Raw genomic sequence first — 26,156 nt, 5'->3', positions numbered from 1 at the left:
GGTGGTTCTGCTGTCACATTTCATGGGAACCCCTAAACCTTTTCTGTTGGACTTTCTAGAGCTCTGACCTAATTTACCACGGCAAACCTTTTTCCTAAACTGACCTATGGTAGCTCACGCGGCTCCTAGGACAGTGTGGCTTTTTAGGCACCACATTGTGGCCCTAGGGTGTGTGATGAATCAGAGGAAACACAGGCCCGGGACCCTTCTTATGTGGCCAAGGAAAGGGAGACATTTCCTGATCCTGACCCTGGGAGTGGTATTCAGCGGGAGGATCACATTGTTTGTTTGTTTGTTTGTTTATTCATTTGGTATAGCGCACCGGACCCGTAGGTAACTGGGCGCAACATAGTACAGGATACAAGAATATTTCAAGCTTAGTTACAGTTGAGGAGGTATACATACAAAATTCCATATAAATGAGACACAATAGTAAAGGGTAGTACATATATAGGTCCATAGGGCAGGGGGCAGGCAGGTGAGGAGACAAGGAGGGAGATACTGATAGAGACCTAGGTGAATCCAGAGACTAGCTGGTTTGAGATACATTAATTAGTCGTGGAGGTTGTTGGATCGGAGAAATTTAAGAGTGTTTTGCCTAAAGCTATGATAAGATTGATCAATTCTGAGGTCAAGTGGGAGTGCGTTCCAATGCTGGGCTGCTTTGACCGGGAAGCTATTTCCACCAGGTTTTTTTAGCCTGAATTTAGGTATCTGTAGACAGTAGGAGTTGGCCGCTCTAGTAGGGCGAGTAGAAGTTTTCCTGGGTGGAGGGTGGAGGACCAGGTCAGGAAAACCCCCCTTAATAATTTCCCTAAAGACCCTTCACTCTTAATGGCTTATTGTAAATTTGAACCATGCAAAGAAAGAAAATATAGAAACATTGGAGACTTCAAGTCCCACAATTCCTTATGTACTGGGACAAGGAAGAGGGCCTCAGAGGCACTAGACTGCAGAAGGCAGTCTAGTGATTCTAATGACCCACACCTGAGCAGGACCTTTGAATATATAAAGCCCTCTAAGGTGCAGGCCATGAGAACAGCAGGGTGGAGTTGCAGACCTTACCAGTTGCAGAGGCAATGGAAGCAGAATGAGAAGGGATATGCAGGAACCGCTGCTAATGGAACAATAGGTGTCGGTCCTGAGAGGGTGTCCAATGTGAAAAACCTGAATTGCAGAGTTCGCGTAGCGGAAAACAGCATTGCGGATGACTTTCCCCAGGGAGGGAGAGGCTCTCAGTTGAGCATGTTGTGTCACAGTGGCACGGTGACATGCGATCACCAGCTGACACGGAACGAGGAAAGCTCCTTTCCTGATTGGCGTAGGCCGCGGGAGCAAAGTAGCAGTTTACCATATGGACGGAGGCAGAAGAAGCAAAAGGAAGACAAACAGCGGGTCGCACAGACACTTGTGACTGAACCAGTGAGTTTACCATCCATAGGCAACCCCGGTTCGCTCTGTACGCGATCGCTGAATAATACAATGTATATTTAATACTGAACTGATAGAAAGAAATCGTATTGGCGAGATAACTGTATAAACAGGTAAGAAGGAAACAATTAAACACATTATTATAAAAGCCAACCGCAGAGTCTAAATAAAGGAAGGGCAATACTGAATCAAGTTGACCAAAACCATAATTGCCAAAGCAAAGATGTGGCAATCCCTTACAACACTTGTAAAGTATGTTGGCTGAATGAAAAGAGAACATTGTTGCAGAAGGGTTATACCTGTTGTTGCCAAAATAAGAAAGATACAACAGTTAAGCAGAAAGAAGGTGTGATTACCAATGTGGTTGAAATTTAAAGACTTTCTTAATGATTTGAAGTTGACCTCACCACAGAGTACTTGTAATAGAGTTAGGAGTTTTTCTTTTGTCCTCGCAGCCGAGTATAAAATAGGGACCTTCTTAGTGGTAGGCCTAGAAGGTTAGTGGAACAGGAAGAAGTAATTGAAGTGCTAAGTACTTTCATCTGCTTTCGACACGGTCAACCACGCCATCCTGATCAATCGTCTCTGTGACAATTTGGGCATCACGGATCAGGCCCTAGCCTGGTTGACCTCCTTCCACTCCAATCGAACCTCCTAGGTCCAGCTTGGGTCCTTTCTCTCGACCACCTCTCTCTCCAGATGTGGTGTTCCCCAGGACTCTAACCTCTCTCCCTGGCTCTTCAACCTTTACTTGGCACCTCTGGACTTTCTCATCTCTACCTTCTCTCCTAACTTTCAGTGTTATGCGGATGACACTCAGCTCTCTTTCAGGCTCCCCTCAGCCTCCTCCTCTCTCTTGCTCATTCCTGACTGTCTATACCTGTTTCAGGAAAGGTGTGCCTCTAAAGATGTCTGCCTGAATGCCAGTAAGATTGAGATCCTTCTCATTGGGAACCCTGCTCCTGCATTCACTCTTTCACTCTGCCACCCTCCTTGGGCCCTCTACCTGCGCCTTCCGGCCAGGCAAAAAAACTTGGTGTCATCTTCGACTCCACCCTCTGCTTCTCTCCTCACATCGCAGACGTCTCTAAGAGGTCCCACTACCAGCTGCGGCTCATCAGAGGTATTCTTCCCTTTCTCACTTTCTCCCAGAGGTTTACTGTCTCCGAGGCCCTGGTTTTCTCTAGGCTGGACTACTGCAACAGCCTCTTTCTTAATCTGCCTGCCTCTACTCTTCACCATCTGCAACTTTCCAGAACAGGACTGTGAGACTTCTCCTTGGCCTCAAGCCCAGGGATCATATCTCTCCGGTTCTACGTTATTTCGCTGCGGTATTTTTCATCGCAGGTTTTTTCATCGCTGTTTTTTTTCGAAAAACGCATCGGTTTTTTTTTGGTTTTGTTTTTTTTTTTTAAAGGGGGGGGTTACCCCCAAACCCTTTTTTTAAAAAAAATGTTTTATTCCCTTACACCCACAACCATATATTTAATTTTGTAACCCCCCCAAAAAAAAACGATGTTTTTTTCGAAATAAAAACGGCGATGAAAAAACACGCAATTAAAAATACTGCGGTGAAATGCGTGTATACCGTCTCTCCAGCCCTGAAATCTCTCCACTGGCTCACCGTGGCTGCAAGGATGAAGTTCAAGACCCTCTGCATTTTATTTATTATTTATTGTGCATTTGTTAGGCGCTTATACATCAAGACAATTGTGTTTCAAAACCCCCACAGAACAACAGGGAGGGAACATGGGATTGAAAACAAGTAATACACTAGTGGTTAAAGACATCCCTACTGGACCTTGTGAACATCCAGAGCGTGCAAGTTCAGAGAGAGGAGAGCGGGGTAAGTGCTGAGTGTCACGATTGAGCAGCAGGTAAAAGGGCCCAATGTAGGAAGTGCTAGGGAACTTTCAGATGTAATAAATAGATGGGTAAGTGCAGGCCTACAGTGGTGAAGGGCAGTAAGTGCCAAGGCAAGTGCTGTGTGTGGACAGAGGCTGAGACAATTGGGTGGGGGGGACGGGCAGGGCACCAAAGGTCACATAAGGGCCCTGGTCAGCAATCATAGCGACTGTGAGACTAGCAGATGAGGGAAGAAGGGAAGGAGGAGGTGAAAAGGAAAGTCTTGAGGAGATTCCGGAATTTGAGGTGGTCCGGCTCAAGGCGAAGAGGAAGAAGAGGCTGTTCCATAAGAGGGAACCAGCTAAAGAAAGAGATCATCCACCGGCCTCTTTTTAGCAAAACGCTTGACACACAGAGAGTCAGATCCACAGAAACGTAGGGGTCTGGAGGGAGAGTATTTAGTAAGAACAAGTTGCAGATAGCGTGGTCTCTGGCCCTAGACAGTCTTATGGACAATGCAGAGGGATATGAACTTGATCCTTGCAGCAAACGGGAGCCAGTAAAGAGTTTTTAGGGCAGGAGAGATGTGGTCCCTGGGCTTGAGGCCAAGGACAAGTCTTGCAGCCCTATTCTGGATTAGCTAGAGGGGTTGTAGGGAGGAGGAAGGTAGATTCAAGAGAAGGCTATTACAATAGTCTAGCCTAGAGAACATGAGCTCTGGTAACATTGCGCTTCTGGGGGAAAGTGAGAAAACTGAAAATTCCTTTGAGAAGGAAGAGTTGAAAGTTGGACTTCTTGCCAATGTCCTGGATGTGCGGGAGGAAGGAAAGAGAGGAGTCGAAGATGACTCTTAGGTTTCGAGCTTTGGATGAAAGGGGAGAGCCCATTAAGGAGGGCCAGAGGGAGGGGAAGAAAGAGGATGCAGGGGTCCCAATAGGAAGGATCTCAGTCTCGCTGGCATTGAGGCAGAGATCGCTGGAAGTGCACCAGGACTGGATGGCAGACAGGCAGTCAGGGATGATGGAAGGTGCAAGAAGGTCAGCAGGAAGTTTGAAAAAGGGTTGAGTGTCATCCGTATAGCACTGGTAGCACTGGATCATGGGGAAGAAGGAGGAAATGATGAGTGCCAGGAGAGTAAGGAAAGTGTTACAGAGCCAGGGTGAGAGGTTGGAGCCCTAGGGGACACCACAGGTGGAGAAGAAGGTTGGTGAGGAGAAGGTGCTCAGAATAACCTGGGATGGACAGTCAGTTAGAAAGTAGGTCAGCCAGTCCAGTGCCCGCTCTGAGATACCCAGGGTATCATGGAGACGTTTTATGAGAATGGAGTGGTTGACCGTGTCAAAGGCAGAGGAGAGATCAAGTAGAATGAGAGCAGCAGGAGAGTAAGAATCAAGAGTTGGAGAGCAGATCTTTACGGGTGTTCAGAAGAGCAGTTTCCGTGCCTCTGGAGGCACAGAATCCAGATTGGTGGTCTTGGAGACTGCTAACAAGTTCAGTGTGTGAGGTAAATTGGGGGGGGACAGCCTCTCCAGGAGTTTCCTCAGGAAGGGAGTGATAGAAATAGGTTGGTAGTTAGCTGGGCAAGTAGGGTCTGCTGAAGGTTTTTTCAGGAGTGGGCATACAAGGGAGAGATTGAGGAAGAAGGGGAAAGATCCATTAACAAAGGAGTGGTTGCAGAAATCAGCGAGTTCGGGGGCAAGAGAGACAATGCTGTCCTTGATAGTTCTGGAGGTGCAAGTAGAAACCTGTTTGAGGAGACCTTCTTAGTGCGGAAAACTCTGGAGCCCTCATCAGGGGTGACAGGGGAGAAGGAGGAGAGAGAGGAAGAAGGAGAGTGGGAGGTCATCGGTGACAAGGGGTTTGGGGAGGGATTGGGGAGAGGGTATCAACCATGCTCAGGATGTCTGGAGTTTTAGTGGTGAAGTGTGTGGCGAGTGCGTTAAAGAGGGCCTGGGACGGAGGAGGAGACTGCAGAAGGGTTGGCTAGTTCCCTGCATATTTTAAAGAGCTCAGCTATGTTGTTGGATGCACCAGATACGCATGCCTGGATGTGGGCCCTTTTCTTGGCACAGATAGAGAGTCTGTATTGCTTTTGGAGTAGGCGGCGGGCCAGTTTGTCAGAGGATGAGCCTGAGGTTTGCCACTTCCATTCTGCAGCTCTGCACTTGCGTTTCAGGGGTGCAAGTTCGGAGTCGTACTAGGTATTACACTAAAAGGCAGGTTTCAGGAGGATCTTCATGGCTGGGGCAAGAATGTCCAGAGTGTTAGTAATGGCCAGATGGAGGTTGCTGAGAGCAGAGTTAGAGGTAGAGTCTGGGGTCAGGGGGAGGAGGGATGAAGTTGGATGTGAAGGCAGCGGCTGACACTCGGTTCATCGGACGGATGTTTGTGAATGAGGTTAGCAGGGCTGGGGTAGGTGCAGTCAGAGGGCCGAGGGGACCCAGGTAAGAGGAGAGGACAGGAGAGAGGTGTGATCATGTCAGACAAGCCACAGGGAAGTATACATCCCCCTACACCGAGATGTGCTCAGCTTGCCAATCGCTGCGCAGCAGTGCCCCATAGAGCCATGCCAGTGCCATGGAGTAAGCCTGCACCCCCACCCCCACCATGTGAGTGCCACCTGAGGAGGGGATGTGAGGGCATGACGGACCACAAGCATGCATGCCATACATCAGCTGCCCCAGCATGGACACCCTGCCCTCCCCACACACAGGCCAAAGACAAACTGGCCATGTGTCACCCTCTCATTTCTATAAGCATCCCCATGATGCTGGGCCTACATGCAATCTCCCCTGACCACCACGCCCATCTGCCCGAATGTGTGGGGTCCCACTCTGTACCATAGCTAATGTGTCATGCATGCCGACACACATGGGGGAGCCATACCTGACAACATTTTCTATGTCCCCTACATGCACTCACGTATCACCAGAGGCATCATAGGAGGAGGTTACAGGCTCATCTGGGAGTGGTGCATCCAGGGCCTTAAATTCAGCTACCACCACCCTGCAAAGGCCCAGTCGGGCTACACCGAGGCAGATGTCCTGCTGTGAGACCCAGGGCCAAGCCAACGCCCACTCCACAGCCCACCGGAACCAGCGCAAGGCACACTTCACCCACTCCTGCAGATGGAGGGTCAAACACTGAGGCCACACCTCTTGGCAGGGCAACTGTGTAGGCGCAGGGGGACACCAGCCCAGTGTCACCGCCAACAGAGCGTCCACAAACCCCAGAGAGCCCTCCCCGCCACCAGTGTTCACAGACACTGGAGAGCCCTCCCCGCCGTCAGAGGCTGAAAGAGATGGAGCGCAGACAGAGGGAGATGGGGAAAATAGGGCACACACAGTCTGAACACCTGCAGGCAACGCTTGACTGCCTACAAGGGGCCACCCACAGGATTGTGCGGAACATGACGAGGGGCCGGGCGGAGGAAGCTTCCAATATGGCTGCCCTAACAGTATATGGGCATAGGGTCAAGGAGATGGCTGAAGGTGTCTCGGCACTTGCTGAGGCCATCCACCAGAGCAATGAATTGACATGCCAACAGCTCCAGGGGTCAGGCTCCATCCCTTCTACTTCTACAACTCCCACAGAGGAGTCTCAGCAGGGCACACTGAGGCATCAGTCCCAGCGCAATCTCTGCCCTGGATCAACAGTGGCTCCTACAACAAAGCAGCGCCAGTGAAGTCAGCAGAGCCGGTGAGTTGGGGAGACTGATACAAGACCGGTCTGTGTTGAAGCCAAGGTTGCAAGTGTCACCATTGTATAGTGAACGCTGAAGCAAACATTGTATGAAGCGTATGTAATAAGGCAAGTAAAATTGAACAACAGATGAGTGATTGAACTTTGAAGCCAAGATACAATATCTTAGACAGAGTGGTACGGCACTGCGTGCATGCTCATTCGAACGTCTCTGTAAGGTATCCAACTGAAAGAGTGACAAAGAATTGTGAATCAAAGTGGTCCTGCAACGGGTCAAGCAAATTCCTGTGCACAATCGAAAGTCTTCGATGTTAATAGCGTAAAAAAAGTTGATGACTAAGTAGATGAAGTTGGTCCGAGCCTGGCGGAGGGAAATCAGCTGAGAGTATTTGGTTAAAGCAAGTTTGTGTTAAAAAGTAAATTTGAAATTGGTCCGAGCCTGGCAGAGGGAGACTAATTGAACATTTTGTTAAAGAGGATCTGAGCCCGGCTGAGGGGCATCCGGGGTGAACCATGAATCACCCGAAAAATTGGATGCATGAATATCCTACAAGCAATGTGTTAAGAAGGTGTGAGCCCGACTGAGGGGGATCCGAGGTGAATTGCCTGAGAAATTGAGTACTTATGAATTCCTAAGAGGAGAATAACGTATTGTTTGTTTGTCACATCAGGCCCGCTGAAAGAAGAGACTTAGAAATGCGTAGAGACTTGGGCACGGAAGGCCCTGATGCTAATGATTGAACTGTATCCTCATTCTAGAGAAGCTAGATACTGTGCTAAGGTCGAGTGTACTTCCTTGTCCTGTGCTGAAAACGTGGGGAAGGGAGGCCAACGGCCTGAACATCCTGATATATCATTTTGTGAACACTTCTTTATTTTTCGTGACACTCTTTCACACACTATTTTATTCAAAATTAAGGACTGGCACTAGGTTTGTTAGTATAGGCCTTTTCATTATGACAAGACACCACTAGGACTGCGTTATTATTATTTGATGGTCGTAGCTTGCTCCCATCTGTAGATTTAGAATTAGATAGGCATTTTTCAAAACCTTTTTGAAATTCAATGAACACTCTTGAACTGTGGTCACTTGTGTCTGTCTTACTGTTGATGCCATGCCTTCCTTACACTTGTGGCTGTGTATTGCTCACTTGCATGTGGCATGCTGGGTTGCCTTTCAGCCTTCCTTACACTTCTGGGGGCAGTGGGTTCTCATTGAGGGGTGGGTGTACATGGGTACATGGGTGTGGCACTGGCAGTGAAGCTGTTGTGTGATGCAATGTGGAACTTTGTTATTGCTTTGGATTATGCATGATGCATTGTGGTACCTGTTGTTGTGTGTGGTATTATATTCTGCTGTATGTGTTCATCAGCATGTCGGTACAGATGTGTTCAACATGTGCATGATCCCTGGGCTGTACTCTGCCGTTGGTGCTGGAGATGGCCGGTTACTGGTTTTGAATCTCCTTGTCATGCCATGCTTTGTGTCATTTTTCACAACCCCCCTCCAATTTGGTCAGGTGCTTCACAGTGCATACGTGCAGGCAGTTATACTCACCCATTATCCAAGTCTGTTGTCTTCTTTGCCTCTCCATGTATCCTGGCAGTGTGCTGTTCCGTTGGACCATGGAGTTGTGGGTGGAACCTGGGTAGCGGGCACAGCAGTGGGCGATGATGAGGTTGGGGTCGCAAGCCACCTGCACATTGAGGGAGTAGTAGTGCTTGCGATTTCTGTACACTGCTTTGTGAGCCTGGGGGGCTCCAACGCAGCATGGGTGCAGTCCAGGGCCGCAATCACATTAGGCAATTGGGCTATGGCATAGAACTTTGCCTTCATGCAATTGACCTGGGCTTCGGTGGGGGGCAGTGCGATGTGGTGTTACACATGCCGCAGGAGGGCATCCAGCAACTGGGCAAGTACTGCACAGAATGTGGGCTGTGCCATGCCAAGCATCATGGCCACAGCGTGCTGGAAGGTGCCAGTACCTAGGAATTGTAATACTGACACTAGCTTGAGCAGTGGAGGCACAGCTGTACAGATATTTATCCTGCTCCCTATGTCCTCATGTATTGTACTGAGCAGCTCAGTAATGGTCTCCCTGTTTGGGCGGTAGAGGGTTACCAACTGTGTGTCAGTGAGGGTCCACGGTGAGGGCCTGACCCTGGGAATGGGTGCAAGCCTTGCTTGGGCTCTTCTCCTCTTCCTTCTCCTGCACTTCTCCCCCACTCACCCTGTGACCTGGCTTGGTTGTCCTGCATCTCTACTTCCAGGTGCAGCATGAGCAGCTGCCTGTCCCAGCTCACAGTGGCTAATGGCAGCATGGTCTTGAAAATAGTGTTTGGGGTAGGGGGTGTGCCTTATGTTGCCCTCGGGAGCGGATTGGGATCACTTGTGGCTTCATTTCAGGCACCTGTGTTAATTACCTCCAGCTAGCGGTAACTGCAACATATTTTCGAACATCGACTTGTGATGTAGCTGTGTTTGCACTGCGTGTGGTAGGCTGTAATAGCACCGGCTGTAATGGCACTGACTGTAAGGTTTTACAGTCTGCAGTATTAGCGCCGGCTCATGATACGCTACAGCGATATTGGCGGCACTAATTCCGTTATAGCCATTTTTAAGGGTTAGCGCCTGACTTGTGAAGAGGCTCATACCTTATACAGTTGACTTAAAGGAATTTAGAGTCGACGCTCTTTTGGATTCTAGGTGATGTCATGGGCAAGTACAATATTGTTTGGATAGGAGGGGAGGGCTATGCCTAGCAAACCACTTATGAAAACCAGTAGCATTCGTACATGCCCCCAAGCTTCAAGCAGATTTTTATTAGGTATTCCCCCATAAACATTGACCTTGGAAGCAAAGACGATGGGAGAAGGAGAATGACTCTTCTGCCGGGGGTGCTATTGTGTCTGCTTGAGAAAGACATGATTCCAAGATGGCACTCTTCATAGAAAACCATTATTAACATAAATCATGACAGTAAAAAGAGAAGACAGACTCAAACCCTCTGCCAGTCAACATGCGTGTTGAACTCGGCCTTCCATCAGCTACTCTCTTTATGTTTGTGGGCTCCCTTGCCTCATGTCTGTCTTCTTGGCTTGTTCGGCTCCCTGCTCTGCATCCAGGTAGATGTTACGACAGATTTGTACCTCACGCTTATATCGCTTCAAAGTCCTCTGAGGTTTTCTTGAATTTGCCTACAGGTAAAGAGTTTGGAAGCTGGCTTGGAGCATTGTTGTACTTTTACAGTCGTCGGCCATAATACGGACCTCATCAACCGTCTTTTGCTGGTCCTTGATGAGTTTCCAACTTCAACCGTTCCCCTCGTCTGTTTCTCTGTGAGACCAGTTTCGTGTCTCAGGCCTAGTAGATCAAGGAAGCTAGGGTGTCCTCATACATGTATCCTCTATGTGATTCCAGGAAGACTTGAAACACAACACCTCACCACTTCCACAAGGGTCTCCACAATAGCGCCCTGCGAACTTTAATCTGAACATATCAGGGATGTTTGGATAGACTTTCCCACTTTCCCACCCGTCTATGAGCCTACGCCATCAAGCCTCTTCACTCAGTCTGCCGTCTTAACTTGGCATTTCCCAAGCTAGGCTCCACTAGCTTACCCAACTCCCCTTTGTATGTCCTATCACTGCGTGGCCCTCTTGGCTTGGCTAACACAGATTCAATTCTCCTGGTTTTCCTTTATTCATGCACCGTGATCCGCTAGGTGAGTGCACTTTCTTCTCTCCTGCTTCACCGGGCCCTGCCTCAGTTTGTCAGCACTAATCTCAGGAACACCGTCCAATCCCACACAAAATCAGGTATTTTCTTGCGCCTTTTATATACATATTGATAAAACCAGAGACAAAATTAGGGCTCCGACTCACTGGTCCATTCACCCATTAGTTTCATGATTGTGGATTGGCACTGGTTCAATGGTTCTACCTTCCACCCATCACAATGGCCAGTTTTATTGATCTCTCACAACTGTTTGCATTCTGTTTTAACAAGGATTGAACTGAGCCCCGGCCTGTGTGGCTTGAATTTATAAATACTCTGCTTCCCATGTTGGAATCGGGCAATATAAACTTGGTTCCTGCACACCAGTAGAGACCGAGAGAGGCACCTGCTACCTTTTCTTGTATTTTTGCAAGGAATTTGGGGTTGGTCACCCTAAGTTACCTCAGGAAACCCAGACGTGGACCCTTGCTCACTTTACTCAGAGAGGCACAGCTCCACCTCACTGATGAGGCCCAATAAGGCTGAAACACGTTTATGGGGTTGCTGTTGATACTCTTCTTCAAAGGAGGTTTGCCTGGCATTCCGGTGCTGGACTGCCTCATGGGCGGGACAAAGACTGATATGCAAATGGATATTCCTCCTTTGTGAAAAGTAGAGTGAGCAAACAGCGATTGCTGTGGGCTCTCAAAGTGGGGAAAAACACAGAACAGGTTATTGTGCCATGTTCTATCTATACAGGGGTGCCTGCTACCTTTCCTTGTAGTGTCTCCATGTACCTGCGAGTGTCTTTGACCTTTGCTGTGTGTTTGAGGTGCTTGTTTTCAATTGTATTGAATTTCTGTTTGTTCCCAGACCAGAGTCTATGCAAGTCCTGGGGGGACTAAAACAGCCTCCTTCTTCTCCTACATGAACTAGAGACCCCTTTGTCTACCCAGGGTCCTTCACGATGCTCCCTGTAAGGACTTCAAGGATGCATTGCACCTAGAAACACTTGTGTACAGGTGCGTTATAAATGCCATATCATATCATACCCCTTGGAGATATTCCATATAACTCCTGCAAGAAGTGCATCGCAGATCACGTGCCTTCCCTCTCTTAGACCCCACAGTTTCCCACCCATTTCCTACAGGCAATGAACAGGCGACCGCATTACGCAAAGGTGTCCTGTAGCTGTAATAACATTAATATCGGTATACAATGTTTATATCGAATTTTTTATATTAAATGCCCATATATCACATTTTTTATATTGAAAACCTTTATAGTGAATGCATTTAGGGGGGCCGTAAAAAGTTAAATATTTGTAGGAAATGGCCAGAGTGGGTTTTTAGGGGTTGGAAACAGGAGTTTGGGGGGTAGGAGCCCCTCAAAAACAAAAACAAAAAAGTGCATTCACTATAAAAGTTTTTTATATAAAGTATTCGAGATATGTGTATTCAGTTGTTAGGATGTACCATTTCAAGCTTAGTTATGCAAAACACAGCTCTGTTCTCAAGGTTTGAAGGACTCTGAAATGATGTGGCTAACTCTGTGAATTCTAGATTTCTGAAGACTATTATTTCCATTTGGTTTGAAATGGTGGAGTGCAGGTAGTCAGAACAAGGGTCCTCATTCTAATTCTGCTGGTCCCGTAAAAAAAGTGCTGGTATCCGAGGATACCAGCACTTTGCCTAAATGCTGGAGGTAAACTAGGTGACTTACCGGCCAAAAAAAGCCCTTGTTACAGCCACCGGCATTGCTGGTGGCGGTAATGACAGCAAATCCCCTCAATGAGTCCTATGGATGGGCATTTAGACCGTACCGCCGACAGGCAGTAGGTATTGATACTTCAAAACCAAAACAAAAGAGATTCCTGACGAGGTCCCTTTGCCAGGATCTCTGGCTCAGGTTCATTTTGAGCCCTCTTGGCTCAGGGTCTTAGCTGGTAAGCAATATTGGGTTTCCTTGGTGGACTTGCCATTCCATATGCGGAAAACCACTAGTTGCAACTTCATTTTCTTGACAGACAAAATATGAATGTGGATAAATGCAGATACAAGTACTAAAAAATAATTAAGGATAAATACAGACGGAAATGTTGACAAAATCGAAATTATAATAGGTTATTTATAACTCGCTCAATACCGAGAGGTTTCTTAGTGCGGACTCGGGGTTCGAACCTGTGTTGCTCCAAGTCATCTTGCTTCCAAGAGGAGCACGTTGCCCCTGAGCTATCCTCCTGAGATAAAAATGCCAACAAACCATCAAATACCATTAAATAAATACCAGTTTGGAATCAGTCAGCCCTCCCTGTCATGGCACCCACCTGATCCCACCAACCCTGGCCTCTGCCACACCATGTGTGTGTTTCTCTAGTTCCCTTCAGGCTTCTATCTATGAATGTTTACGGGTTCTGTGGCCCTCTCCCTATGTCCCTGGTAAGATGGTGATAGCAGTCTGCTCTGAAGAGGGACATGATATGACATTTATAACACGCTTAATACCCAGAGGTTTCTAAGCGCGGACCGAACCTGTGTTGCTCCGTGTCATCTTGCTTCCAAGGCGAGCACGTTGCCGCTGAGCTATCCTCCCGAGACAGGCACTCATGCATCCGTCTCTTCAAAGTCACTTAACCTGTGCAAGTGGATATTGCAATCCTCTCTCAAGAGGGACACCTATCAGTACTGTGACGTCTTTACAGCTTTATGCATCTAGTGCATTTACATCAGTTGTACTCATTTTTCAGAGAACAAGCAACACAAATGTATAAAAGAGTAAAGTTATTTAGAAACATATAAAAAGGCGGGGCAGCATGGGGCTTCCCCTGGTATCATTTTTGTTAAAGGTGCAAATGAATAACCATTGAAATTCAGTAGGTCTAAAGACACGGAACCAGGGGATTGGACCAGGCACCATTGAAATGCAATAGGTCTAAAGACATGGAACCGGGGGAGTGGACCAGACACCATTGAAATGCAGTGGCCCTCATTACAACACCGGCGCTAAACCATGGCGCTATTAGCACCATGGTTGGTGCCGGTGTTGTAACAAGTCCGCCATGGTGAAATGGGGGAAATACCGCCCCATTCCAAGGTTGGCAGGCGGTATTTCCCCATTTTACCATGGCCCTTCCCCATTCCCATTTTTGCCCCATAGGGCTCAATGGGAATGGGGAAGGTGGCAAATACGGTACCGCAAATTTCGGTACCGTAATTGCCTGCGAGGTCCCTTTGCGGGTCCCTACTTTAACGGCTGGTCCAGACCAGCCGTTAAGGTCGGGAGCCGCAAAGGGACCTCATAGTAAGGCGTTAAGGGGTTAACGGCACTGCAGCCTTTTACGGCGCTGTTAACCACTTAGCGCCTTGGTCGTAATGAGGCCCAGTAGGTCTAAATCCATGGAACCGGAGCGTGGACCGTGGGCCCTCTCTCTACACCAGCTCTGGAGTTGGCATTGCAGTCTTCCCTCCCACACCATCCCCCAGCCTCAGAGATGTGGCTTTATCGCACTGCTCAGATTACCAGACAGATCTGGGCCCAGTAACTGAAGTCCCATATGTACTGCGTGAGGCCACCGGGTGCAGTGCAAGTTTGGACTCCTTGCCTGACTCATGCATGGGGCTCATTAGAGGTTACCCAGTCCAGAAACAAATGCTGGCAATTCCGGCACCAGCATTTTTGTCCGGACTGCAGAAACACAAGTTTGCCGGTGGGGGCAGTGATCTAGCGGCAGGCAAGCCGGTCAGATAGTACAGCGAGTAGAGTGCTCGCTTTGACATTTGTGCAGGGCCTACCAACGCAGGTTCGAATCCCGGCAGGGCCAAACTCAGCCTTTCATCCTTCCGAGATCGATAAATGAGCACCACACACCATGGGTAATAGCAGCACTCAGATGTGTGAGGGTTTGTAGCGCTATATAAATGAAAAATTAAAACTGCCGGGAGTTCAGGCTACTACAGGAAAATGCATGTTGGAATCACCGGCACTGGTACTAACAGTTCCAGTAATTCCAGCAATCCCATCGCATGGAGTCTCGTGGAATAGGAACGTACCGGCGTCTCCGCCGGCTGTAATATCACGGTAATACCGGGATATCGGGCGGTGGAAACATTAAGACAGTTTTGCCAGTATCTCGTCGAAAAAACCGTAATGAGGTCCATGGTCTGGCACAGGAGATGAGAGAGATTCCGGCATGGCAGGCCTGGCAACCTCAGCAGAGACAGTGTGCTCGAGTGAAAGGCTGGCACCCCGAGCAGGATCTGATGCCAACAACACAGGGAGAAACATCTGGACTCAGATCAGAAAGAGGATTAGACGTGTTTAGCCACAGGGCATCCATTGGAAGAACATGGATGCCAGCAGGAGTGCACTCCCACACCCTTGCCACCCTCTGACGAGACCTGCTTGCTGGGTGAAGTTGAAAGGGAAGAATGGTCCTTGATAAGCTTTGACTGGTAGGCGTATGCCAAGGCCAGGCTTTCCAAGGGCCGCCCTGTGGTAGCCTTTATCTGTTTCTCCGTTTCTATTCCTGGCCTTATCGTGCTATTGTTCATGAAAGGAAGGTCGGATTCTGCGAACAGAGACTCATTGTCTGGAGAACGTAACCTTTTACAGGATGTTGCCACTACAAGGAGGCATGACAGTAAAAGAGCTTTTCTGCCTGTGTTATGATGTGCAAGCAATGCTCATCAAATCTTTCCAACTCACTCGTTTCCAACCACAACAATCCAGGCTCTGGTTTAGCAGGAGGACTGGGAGTTACCATCGGTGGTAAAGCAGCGGTGGAAGTGGACTAGTGGTACTCCGGCTGCATCCAAAAAGGAGGGAGTGGGATGGCGGGACAGATGGGATGGGGGTGGGGAGGAGTGTTGGGGGAGGGACAGGGCGGGGCTTGGCCTTTGGTTTAGAATGCTGGATGGCTCTTTTTGCGTTGTGCCTGGACTAGACATTGCCTAGAATCATCTAACATGGCCCTAGATTCGTCCCAGACAGGACTTTAAATTCACTATACTCATGAATAGAAATCTTTGATACAACTGTGCATGCAAATTAAACAGATACTATTTGGCAAATATCTCTTTCTAAACTGTTTATTAGTGTTAGCCGTGAATCCTCATTTGCACTAAAACATACAATTACAAACATAGTTTAAGCATATTCTGATTGGAAATAAAATGTGAACTATTCAGTGTCAGTAGGTGAAAATGCATTGTTCCTACATGAATAGTACAGGAATGTAATCCATCTATGATAGGTGACACTTTAATGTCAATTTTAAGTTAATGAATCCTTTTCTCTAAATTAATGTCGTGATACTTTTTTTTGTCTTGGGAGGATAGCTCAGGGGCAATGTGCTCGCCTTGGAAGCAAGACGACACAGAGCACCACAGGTCCCCGGGTCCGCGCTTAGAAACCTCTGGGTATTAAGTGTTATAAATAACACATCATACTTAAATAAGAGTAATTGAGCAAAAGAGAGTCAATACTTTGAACCAGCCAAGACCCCTACCTTACATGCACTTTGTAGTTCCCATTAATCATTGGGCTGCAGTCACTTCGATCGAATCCAAGCATTGGCAAAGACAACAGATTTGTCTTTTGTGTAGGCATGGCACAGGCATTTTCCAGGTACTGCCATGATGGTACTACTGAACTATAAGATGCAACAGCTGGAACATAGTGTGGTTATGCAGACACATGAGTGTCTGGCATATGCCTATATGAAACCTACACACAAGCCACAATTGTTGGCTTTGTCAATTTATGTTTAGACAGGACCTCAGTGCAAGGAACAGATATAAATGAAGTGGTTGAAGGCACAAGTGTTTAAGACATTTCTATTACAGCTGTAGCGCCTTTGAAGCTGCAATTACGCCATTAACTCTCAGCAGACTACTTAGCAATGAAACTTGCAGGCCAAAGTGTGATATTTCTGCTTGATAGAGCAAGCTCCAAGAGATCCTGGAGTGGCCATAGGGATCAACATAGCTACAGGCAGGGAATGGATTGGTAAATAAATAAAAAATTGCCCTGAAGCGCTGTCGCATCCCACACATCATCTCCCTCCTGTCGTTATTGCGGAGCAATACTTTACAGCTTATACGCACCACCTAATAGCCAAAACTAAAAATGGACTGAAGTAAAACTACAATAAAAGCAAAGCTCTGTGGTCGGATGCCCCCCTGGCCGTCGCCCCACTGTTCCGTGGCTGTTCGGGTGTCTCACTCTCCCCTGGTCTTTGGCTCCAAAAGTAAACGGACGCAAAAAGCTTCCATTTTCTGTGTGCTGTTGCTATTTAAAGAGCACTTTGAGCGCCTCAAACTCCCAGTCTTGCACGGTGTGTCCATTCAATCAAAATGAATTGGAGAAAGATATGGTAAGAATAACCCCTTTAAAATAACTCTCACCCTAACTAACAATACATTACGACACACAACCTGTCCACTGAAAAAACACAGGCTACACAATGGAACAGACACCATTCGGAGGCACGTGTCTCCACTATATTTTCCTAAACACCAAACTAACACACCACAGATACACCAACACACCTTCCCACAATCCTTAAGCACCACTCTGACAGACCCACAGACAAACAAGTAAGTTAGCAACATGGTGGGCACATCAACTACTTCCCCAGACAGCTCAGAAAATATTGAAAACATACGCTCTTCAGATCTGCACACATCAAAATTGTAGCAAAGCCCTCGCAGGTCAAGGTTGCGCTGTTGAGCGACGCAGGTACGCAGCAGATGCTGCCCAATTAAACATAGCACGCTTCACTACGTCCACGCTTCTGTGCCTATAAGAACCGAGGTTCGGACCCTCTGCGGCAAAGCCCTCGCAGGACAAGGCTGTAGTGTTGTGCAACGCAGGTGCGCAGGAGCTGCTGCCTGATTAAACGTAGCACTAGGCTGCGTTCACTCCCTCGCAACTTCATCGCGTGTGCCCATCGCAACCTAGGACGTGTGCGCTCCTTCCCTACGCAGGCTGCATACACTCCCTCGCAACTTAGCTTGCGTTCACTCCCCCGCAACTGATTGTGTTTGATCCATCGCAACTAAGGCCGCCAGCGCTCCTTCCCTTTGCAGGCTGTGTGCGCTCCCTCAAACCCTAGGCTGCGTTCACTCCCTCGCAACCAGGGCCATCTTAAGCACTTTTGGGGCCCTGGGCATGGACATCTTTAAGGCCCCCCTCCACCAAACCAAAGGAATTAAGGGATCAAGAATACTGATCCCGACCCCCGCCCCTCTGCCCCCCACCCGTCGCGCTCACAACCTATAGGTTGATATACTGTCTCGCAGCATAATAAGCACATTTACTCCCTTTAAGTCCCCTTACCCTCCTCATTCTTGCTCTAATATGAATGATAAACAAATAGCATTTGAAGACCAACATTAGCAGTCTACGAAGAGGTTACTGTTCTAGTACATACAGGTTCGTTTTTATCAGTAACATTCAGGAAGTTATGCAGCCTGTAGTATTAATGCAGGACCGTATGTAAAATGTACATGTAACCCATAGTAGACAGAGAACTCACATTAGCTGCCTCACAGAATGCAAAAGTGCTCATGCGTGGATAGAGGAGACCAATTGGAAGGAAGGAGAAAGCTACGCATAGCATAGCATGGATAGTGGATGCAGATTAAAAGCTACCAGAAAGGTGTCTTTATCCAGACAGACCGAGATTAGAAGTGGGACATGGTTTTCAAATAGTGTTGCCATTAGATATCAAAGGAACAAATGCCTGTAGTCTGTGATATAAATATACTCACTATTAAAGTGGAAGCAACCCTAAAGCCACTGAAACCATGAATATGTCTTTCATGAAGATCATACAATGAGAAGGAAATCACTCTGAGGGGCTGCCAATTTTGAAAGGTTTAGGGACTGACAATATTGAGAGGTTATGCAATACAAGATTAAATGAGATGCACAGGATCACACCTTGGTTGAGAGGTGAAGTGGTGAAGCTGTGATTTGTGCTAACTCTGCAATTTCTGTATTTGAACGCTTTCTTTTCCAGTTCTTACCATGAACTAAAACAATCTCATTTTATAAAAACAGACTTGGAAATTACACAAATCGCATTACCAAACATGACCATTTTTAAACAAAATATAGAATGGTGTTATGCAAAATGGGAATGGTTCTAGCTTAATTCTCTCCATCATCTAGGGAAGTATATAAGTACCAGCATACCAATCAATGTGATTTAACAAATTTAATCTGGGTTTGTCTTTTGTATTTTAAAGCTTTAAATATTTCCAAAACAATGGCTTGTGACATTTTCATTTATAAACGTGCATAAAAACCTTTCACTTTTACCAAAAAGCAAACCGTTTTTTGTGTCAACAAGCAGACCTTAAAATATGCTTGCCTGAGGCTTGCAACATCTGGTCCGCTCTCTTCTGTCTACCAACCCTTACACCCAAATGGCCTACATAAGAAGGAAGATCAAGTAATGGGCTAAAAGATACCAGCAGCATGCAAGAAGGCAAACCTCATAGAAGACAGCACAGTAATGTAAGATATATTAGATGATTTGACCAGGATCACTGTATCGTCTGCTGGCAAATCCAGGATACACGCATGAATGCTTTTGTTCCATAGTCTTGAATTTGGATAATTATTCACCTCTTGGGCTAACAGTTTATGCCATTGTTGGAGGCGATTGCCTAGGTCTTACAACACCCTATCTGAACAAACCAATTTCTAGACTTTCCGCATACGGATGATATGTTAGTTTTTCTAGCAAGCCCTGTCTGGTGCAGGTACATTGCTGATAATAGCAAATGTTGTTCTGAAAAACCAAGTACATATGCAGGCAGGTTTATAAACCTCAAAAATAAGAAAGGCTCAGGCTGCCTTGCTGTAATGTGATATTCTAATTTTGCATATGAACACATATCTCTGTAATGAGTGCTTCACAAACGGAGCTAACCTCTGAACCATTGTGGCACTCAAATTATCAATATGCATTTCACTGTTGCCTATTGCACATGATCAACATAATTCCCACAGGAATGAAAGAATGCTACGTAGTTGTACTATAAGGAACACACAAACTATGTGAACACAGAAAGCAATACATGATAAATTGATCAAGGCAGAATGTACTTGCCAAAACAGAAAGGCAATGGGTTTAGAGCCTCAGCAGCACCCCATAAAATATCCTGGTGTGTGTTATTTAAGACTGGTGAACAATGGAATCTTACTTCTTCAGATCAGGCAGCCTTGTGGGGCCCCCCTCTAAGGTGAGGCACTGGGCAAGTGCCCCTTTTGACCTTGCATAAAAACATCTCTGCTCGCAACTTGGCCATGTAAGCTCCGTTACAACTTGGCCGCTTGCGCTCCATCGCAACTCGGGGCGGGTGCTCCCTCGCATCGTTACTCCCTGCATCTAGTCCTGTCCCCTCCTGTGTTCCCGACCTTTCCTCTTGCATCGTAGCCCCTTCCCCTCCTTTGACCTTTTGTATTCTGTTTTTGACACTGTTTTTGTACTCTATGTTTTTTGCATTATATTGCATTGGCTGCATTCCTCCCTTCTAGGTTCTTGTAGACTCTGGGCCTTGTTGATCGTATCGACTTTTTGTTTTTCTCTATGGTTTTGATACTGTCTTGTGCTCTACGGTTCTTTGGCATCACTTAGCATTGTCTGAATTCTTCCCTTCTAGGCTCCTTGTTGCTTTTTGCACCTTGCTGATTGTATTGACTTCCTGTTGTTCTCTACAGTTTTGGTTTGTTTTGTGCTGTACAGTTTTCTGCCCCTACTTGGCACTGCCTGCATTCTTTCCTTCCAGGTTCCCTGTTGTGTGCTTGCTTTGCACTGTGCTTGGTTTTTGCATCTGACTGCGCAGGTCCATTGCTTGTGTTCTTTGTGTGCCCCCCCTGCGTCTCCACGCTTGTGCCTTCCTCCTGTTCTGTCCCCTGCGCTACCCCCACACCTCTTCTTGGGCTCCCCCTCACCCTTCTTCCTCCACGCATCCTATATACTGCTCTTTGTCTCACCCATCTTCTCTAACTGCTTTTCAATCAACTATCCTTTCCCTCTCACCAAGTCTGACAGGAAGAAGCTCAAAAGGGGCACCCTGGTCTCCAACCCAGGCCTCCCTATCGCTTATACCTACATCAGTGCTTCCTTCAGACAGACCCTTACCAACATCCTTTTTGTTGTTCCCTCTCCAGGCCTATGGACCCCCCCCCCGCATATGGTCTCTGTTCTCTCTCCTTTCTCCTCTTTTCCCATCAATGGTGGCCCCTTCCACTCCTCTAAAACCATCATTAATGTCTACATAAATGGAACCGTCTTGGTCGAGGGCCCTCTGGCCAATCTCCTCCTTTTTGATAGACGCTTCCTGCGTCTTATCAACTTCCTTTCTTCTTATTCTATCCCTAACTACCCCTCCTTGGTGCCTCTCCCACCTACTTCCTCTGCCACCTCTCAGGCACTGTATCAACAGTAAGACAGACACAAGTGACCACAGTTCAAGGGTGTTTATTGAACTTTCGCAAGGGTGTGAAACATGTCTATCTAAATCTAAATCTACAGATGGGAGCAAGCTACGACCATCAAATAATAATAATGTAGTCCTAGTGGAGTCTTGTCAAAGTAAAAGGGCCTATACAAAAAAACTATTGCCAATCCTTACTGCTAATTTACGAATAGTGTGGAGGGTAATGTTCATGAAAAAGAAAAGAAGTGTTCACAGAATAATATGTCAGGATAAATGGGCCGTTGGCCTCCCTTCCCCACGTTTTCAGTACACAGAAAGGTGATTCAGTTGAGCAAAGCACACACTCTGGTTACTTCCACACGAGGATACAGTTCTATTTCCAGCAACAGGGTCTTCTGTGCCCAAGTCCCTTTTCTCATCAAAGTCTTGTGATTCAAAGCCTGATGTACAAAAATGAAGATACACAGTTCTTTTCTTCTTACAAGTATACACACGGGTGCTTCACCCTGGATCCCCCTCAGCCGGACTCAGATCCCTGTTATTTTACGATCGCTACTGTGGATCCCCCTCTTCTGGGCTCAGATCATGCTTTTTCAAAGTTGAGAGAATATTCATGTTCTCGGGTGATACACGGTTCAACCCGGATCCCCCTCATCCGAGTTCAGATCCTTCCCCTTTTCAATTAGTCTCCCTCAGCTGGGGTCGGACCAATTGTAGTTCACCTTGGTTTATCGAAGACTTTCGAATGTGCACGGAATTTAGCTTGACCCGTTGCAGGACCACTTCGATAAAAACTTCCATTGTACAATACATTTGCTATTCAGTTGGATACCTAACAGAGACCTTCGAATGGACACACACGTGGCGCCGGACCTCTCTGTATACGGTATCTCACTTGGCCTCACAAAATTAATTCACTCCTTTGGTATCCAATTGTATTCGCGTTGCTCATCACATGCGTTTCACACACTGTCCCCTTTGGATTTCTTCATAAAATGTTGCCGCTTGCAACCTTGGTTAAAACACAAGCTAGTTTGATATCAGTCCCTCCGACTCACCGGCTGTGCTGTCTTTACTGTTGCTGCTTTGTTGTAGGAGCCAAGGACGGTACAACAGCGGCAATCGTTCCTCCCTACTTTGGTTACCAATGCGGGAGACCCCCAGGCACCTTCGATGCACAGTGTAGGTTTGTTCACTTTTAGTTTCCGGTCTTGGGCTTCTTACTTTCCAAGGTTCGCGAAAGTACCGGTCTTTAAAGGGCAAGGGCATTTCCCTCCTTGAAACCCTCTCTGGTCTTGCAGTCTCTCTCCATGTATTAAACTGCCATCTTGGAACTGCTGTTTCCTTGTGTGCTTTACTTTGCTCCAAGTGTGCTTTTGTGCTCCGCCTTTTATCCGTGTGGGGAAGTGTGATGGAAGTCAGGTGTGTGTGATGGTCAGTAATTGCCTGACCTTGCCTGCGCATTTTACTGGGACATGGTATACGGCTCAGTTGCTAGTCCGTTGTCGCTCACAGTGAACTGTCTGTGAGAAAGTGTTTGTGTTAGGAAAGGGGTTCGGTGTTGAGTTCCTAGGTATCCTACCTGGTAGGATGGGGAGAAGGTGTTACAGGCAAGGGGATGCCGCATCCCACCATCCAGTGTCCCACTTCCACTCCCCGAAGATCCCTCATCCAGGTTATCCTCCCGCACTGGTCCTCCCACAGGAATTGGATCCAAAAGCAATGGCTGTGTCCTGGCCACCTGGATGACAGATCCCCCTGCTACTTCTCCAGCCACCCTGTTGCCTCCTTCCTCTGCCACAACTCTGGCACCTTCTTCTTTTCTGACCACTCTGCCTTCTCTTCCTTCCTCCTCTGCCCAACCTCGGGCAACCCCAACACCTCCGCAGGGCATACCTCTGGCCTGTACCCCACCACAGAACTCCTTCAAATGTCGCAACATGCTCCACATTGCTACTCTCAACACTCGCTCAGCTGTCAAACACTCCTCTGACATCTGCCGTCTCCTGGAAGAGCTTGATTTGGGTGTACTCTGGCTCACCGAGACTTGGTTCACTGCCAGCTCTGTCACAAGCTTTGACACTCTCCTTCCTGATGGCTACAAGATCCTCTCTGAACCCAGAACCAACCATTCCGGTGGGGGTGTAGCCTTGATTTTCCGCAGAGTGGATCCCTGCATTGTCATCACAATGCAGGACTATGCCTCCTTTGAATGCCTGGTCTGCAGGCTCTCTATCTCTCCTGGCCTCTCTCTCACTGTGGCTACTATCTACAGGCTGCCTGGCCAGGGCGCCCTCTTCCTCTCTGGGTGGGCTGACCTCTCCTCCTCCCTCCTCGCCTCTTCCTCTTAACTCCTCCTCCTCTGAGACCTGAACATCCACCCTTGCTCCAGACTTGGCCGATTTCTGCAATCATTCCTTTGCCAGTGGAACCTTCGCCCCGCACTCATTAAACACTCCCTTGTGCACCCACTTCTTAAAAAGCCCTCTGCCGATCCTTCCTCTCCGGGCAACTATCGCTCGATCTCCATCACTCCTTTCCTGGGCAAAGTCCTGGAAAGGCTGGCCATCTCCTAGCTAAATCTGCATACTGAATCTGTTGGTTGTCTCCATGACCACTAGTCTGGCTTCAGAGCGGCAGAAGCACGGAAACGGCTCTCCTGAACACCCGTGAAGACTTGCTCTCCAATCTTGACCCTAATCTTCCTTCTGTCCTCATTCTCCTCGATCTATCCTCTGCTTTTAATACAGTCAACCATACCATCCTGCTCAATCGTCTTCATGACAACCTGGGTATCACTGATTCTCCTGGCCTGATTGACCTCCTTTCTCACCAACCGACCCTCCCAGGTCAAACTGGGGTCTTTCTCTCTTCTATCTCACTCTCTGCCATGGTGTTCCCCAGGGACCTACCCTTTCTCTCTGGCTCTTCAACCACTATCTGGCACCTCTTGCCCAACGCATCTCTACTTTCTGCTCCAACTTCCAGTGTTATGCGGATGACACCCAGCTCTCTCTCAGGCTCCGCTCAGCTACCTCTGTTCCTTCTCTCATATTGGACTGTCTGGCTGCAATTCCGGAATGGTGTGCCGCCAATGATCTCTGCCTTAATGCCTGCAAGACTGAGATCCTCCTCATTGGGACACCTGCTCCCTCACTGTGAGGTGATGACGCGCGATTATGGTGGGGTGCGGCTGGGGTTTGCGAGGTGTTGATGTGAAATTTCCCTGGTGTACCGCCGGGCTTGCGTGGGGGAGGGGGGACACATTTTCTCTGGAGTGCGCCCGTGGATTGCGAGGTGTTGGAACACTTTCGCTGGGGTATGGCCTGGGGTTGCGTGGGAGACATGTGTTTTCTCTGGGGTGCGGCCGTGGCCTGCGTGGTGATAGTATTCAATTTCGCTAGGGTGCTGGATGCTGTCCCAGGGATGGCGCAGAGGCTTGCGCCGTGTTAGGCCTTTCATTTGCTTTTTGGTGTGCATGGAGGCGTGTTGGGGTCGTTCCTCGCGCAGCTTGCTGTTACTTGCATGGCGGCTACTGATGCCTCTGGAAATCCATGAATACGTGTGCGGCGCAAGTTTTTATCTGCGCCACATCTCGCGCAGGGTCCTTCTCGGTGTGCGGCCCTTGCGCCATTTCTGTGCCTGATTCCATGAATCAGGCCCATATATGTGATGTCATTACTGATGCTGTGGCCTCTCAAAAGGCAAAAACATTCATTCTGGGGTCTCAATGTTCTCGAACCGCAGACACCTTAACTGATATTTGTTTAATTCGGTACAATTAAACCTTTTTAAATCCTGCAAGCTATCTCTTGGCTTCTTACCCAAGAGGGTTGTATTCATTCTGTTGTGAGCATAACAGGGGACAGCTTTCAATTGCACGCCTCCTGCTATAATTCATGCATGTCCGTTCACACTATCTATTCTACCTGAGGCAGCCCTGTCTACGCTCATGCGAGACAGTTGACATTGAGTGCCCATACCAAGTAAATTGCATTCATGCCCCGACTAGGCCTTGTGCCAATCGGCCGTGCGAGTGCCTACGGTAAGCAAGGATGAGCATTGGACAATTTTCTGAGTCGGTCCCTAACTTTCTAGTGTGGCCCTGAGAAGTGGATAGCCTTGCCCTCAACATTACAGTAGTGCTGGTGAAACAAAAAGCGGTTCTTCTTGGGAAGGCCAGTGCAAGTCAGGAAGGGGCCTGAGGCGATGAAGAATTGGTTCCTACTATTTGCGTAGGATGTGCCCTTGCTGACAGATCAGTTTTCAAAAGGTTAGAATAGCTGGGGAGCACAGGCTAACCCAGCCATCATTGAATTCCTTCATTGGAATATCCATGCGTCACAGGTATCGGTTGTGCCGGTCCGAAACCTTCAAGTGATGCAAGGTCTTGATCCATGTAGCAAAATGGAGCCAGGGGATAGATTTTATGTCCATGAGGACATGCCTTTTATCCCTTTCAATTACATTTTCATCACACCTATTGTCGACGTGACGAGCCACCACCTCGTACATATATAAAACAGATACCTAATTGTAACAACTTAATGCGTCTGCTATGGTTTAATGCTTGTGCGAAATGCAAACTCACTCATCTCCCATCACGGTAATAAGTAGAAAGTAGAAAGTTGCCCGATGCAGGTGACAGATATTACCCCTTTGAGAAACAATTACTAGCATGCTACTGGATGCTCATAGATACTGAACAAATGACGGTGGGCCATGATATAGTGATCCAACCTTAAATAGCAATTATCCAATGGGTACTGAGTTCCCCAAAGACGCACAGAATTGGTCATGCACAAGAAGCTAGTGTTATTAAATGGAAATGGTACATTCAAGATCCTGCCAAGCACGGTAATAGTGGCGTGGCGAAATTACATAAGCAAGTGGCGGGTGTCCCGCTGATAGACATTGAGCCGGAGGGGGAGAGGATTGTTGAGGAATCTCCAGTTAAATGGGGGATCCCATATGGAGAATTATCAAGCGAACAAAATGAACATGCA

General features: G+C 47.7%; 1 long non-coding RNA gene across 1 annotated transcript in view; it reads left to right on the top strand.

The window, feature by feature from the left end:
- Positions 1-26,156, top strand: part of LOC138566322 (uncharacterized) — a 203,119-nt gene that overhangs the window by 65,416 nt on the left and 111,547 nt on the right. The window lies entirely within an intron of this gene.

This window comes from Ambystoma mexicanum, chromosome 1p (assembly GCF_040938575.1).
Source record: "Ambystoma mexicanum isolate Mex_15411 chromosome 1p, UKY_AmexF1_1, whole genome shotgun sequence".
Classification (NCBI taxonomy): domain Eukaryota; kingdom Metazoa; phylum Chordata; class Amphibia; order Caudata; family Ambystomatidae; genus Ambystoma; species Ambystoma mexicanum.
This window is presented reverse-complemented; position numbering and strand designations above follow the sequence as displayed.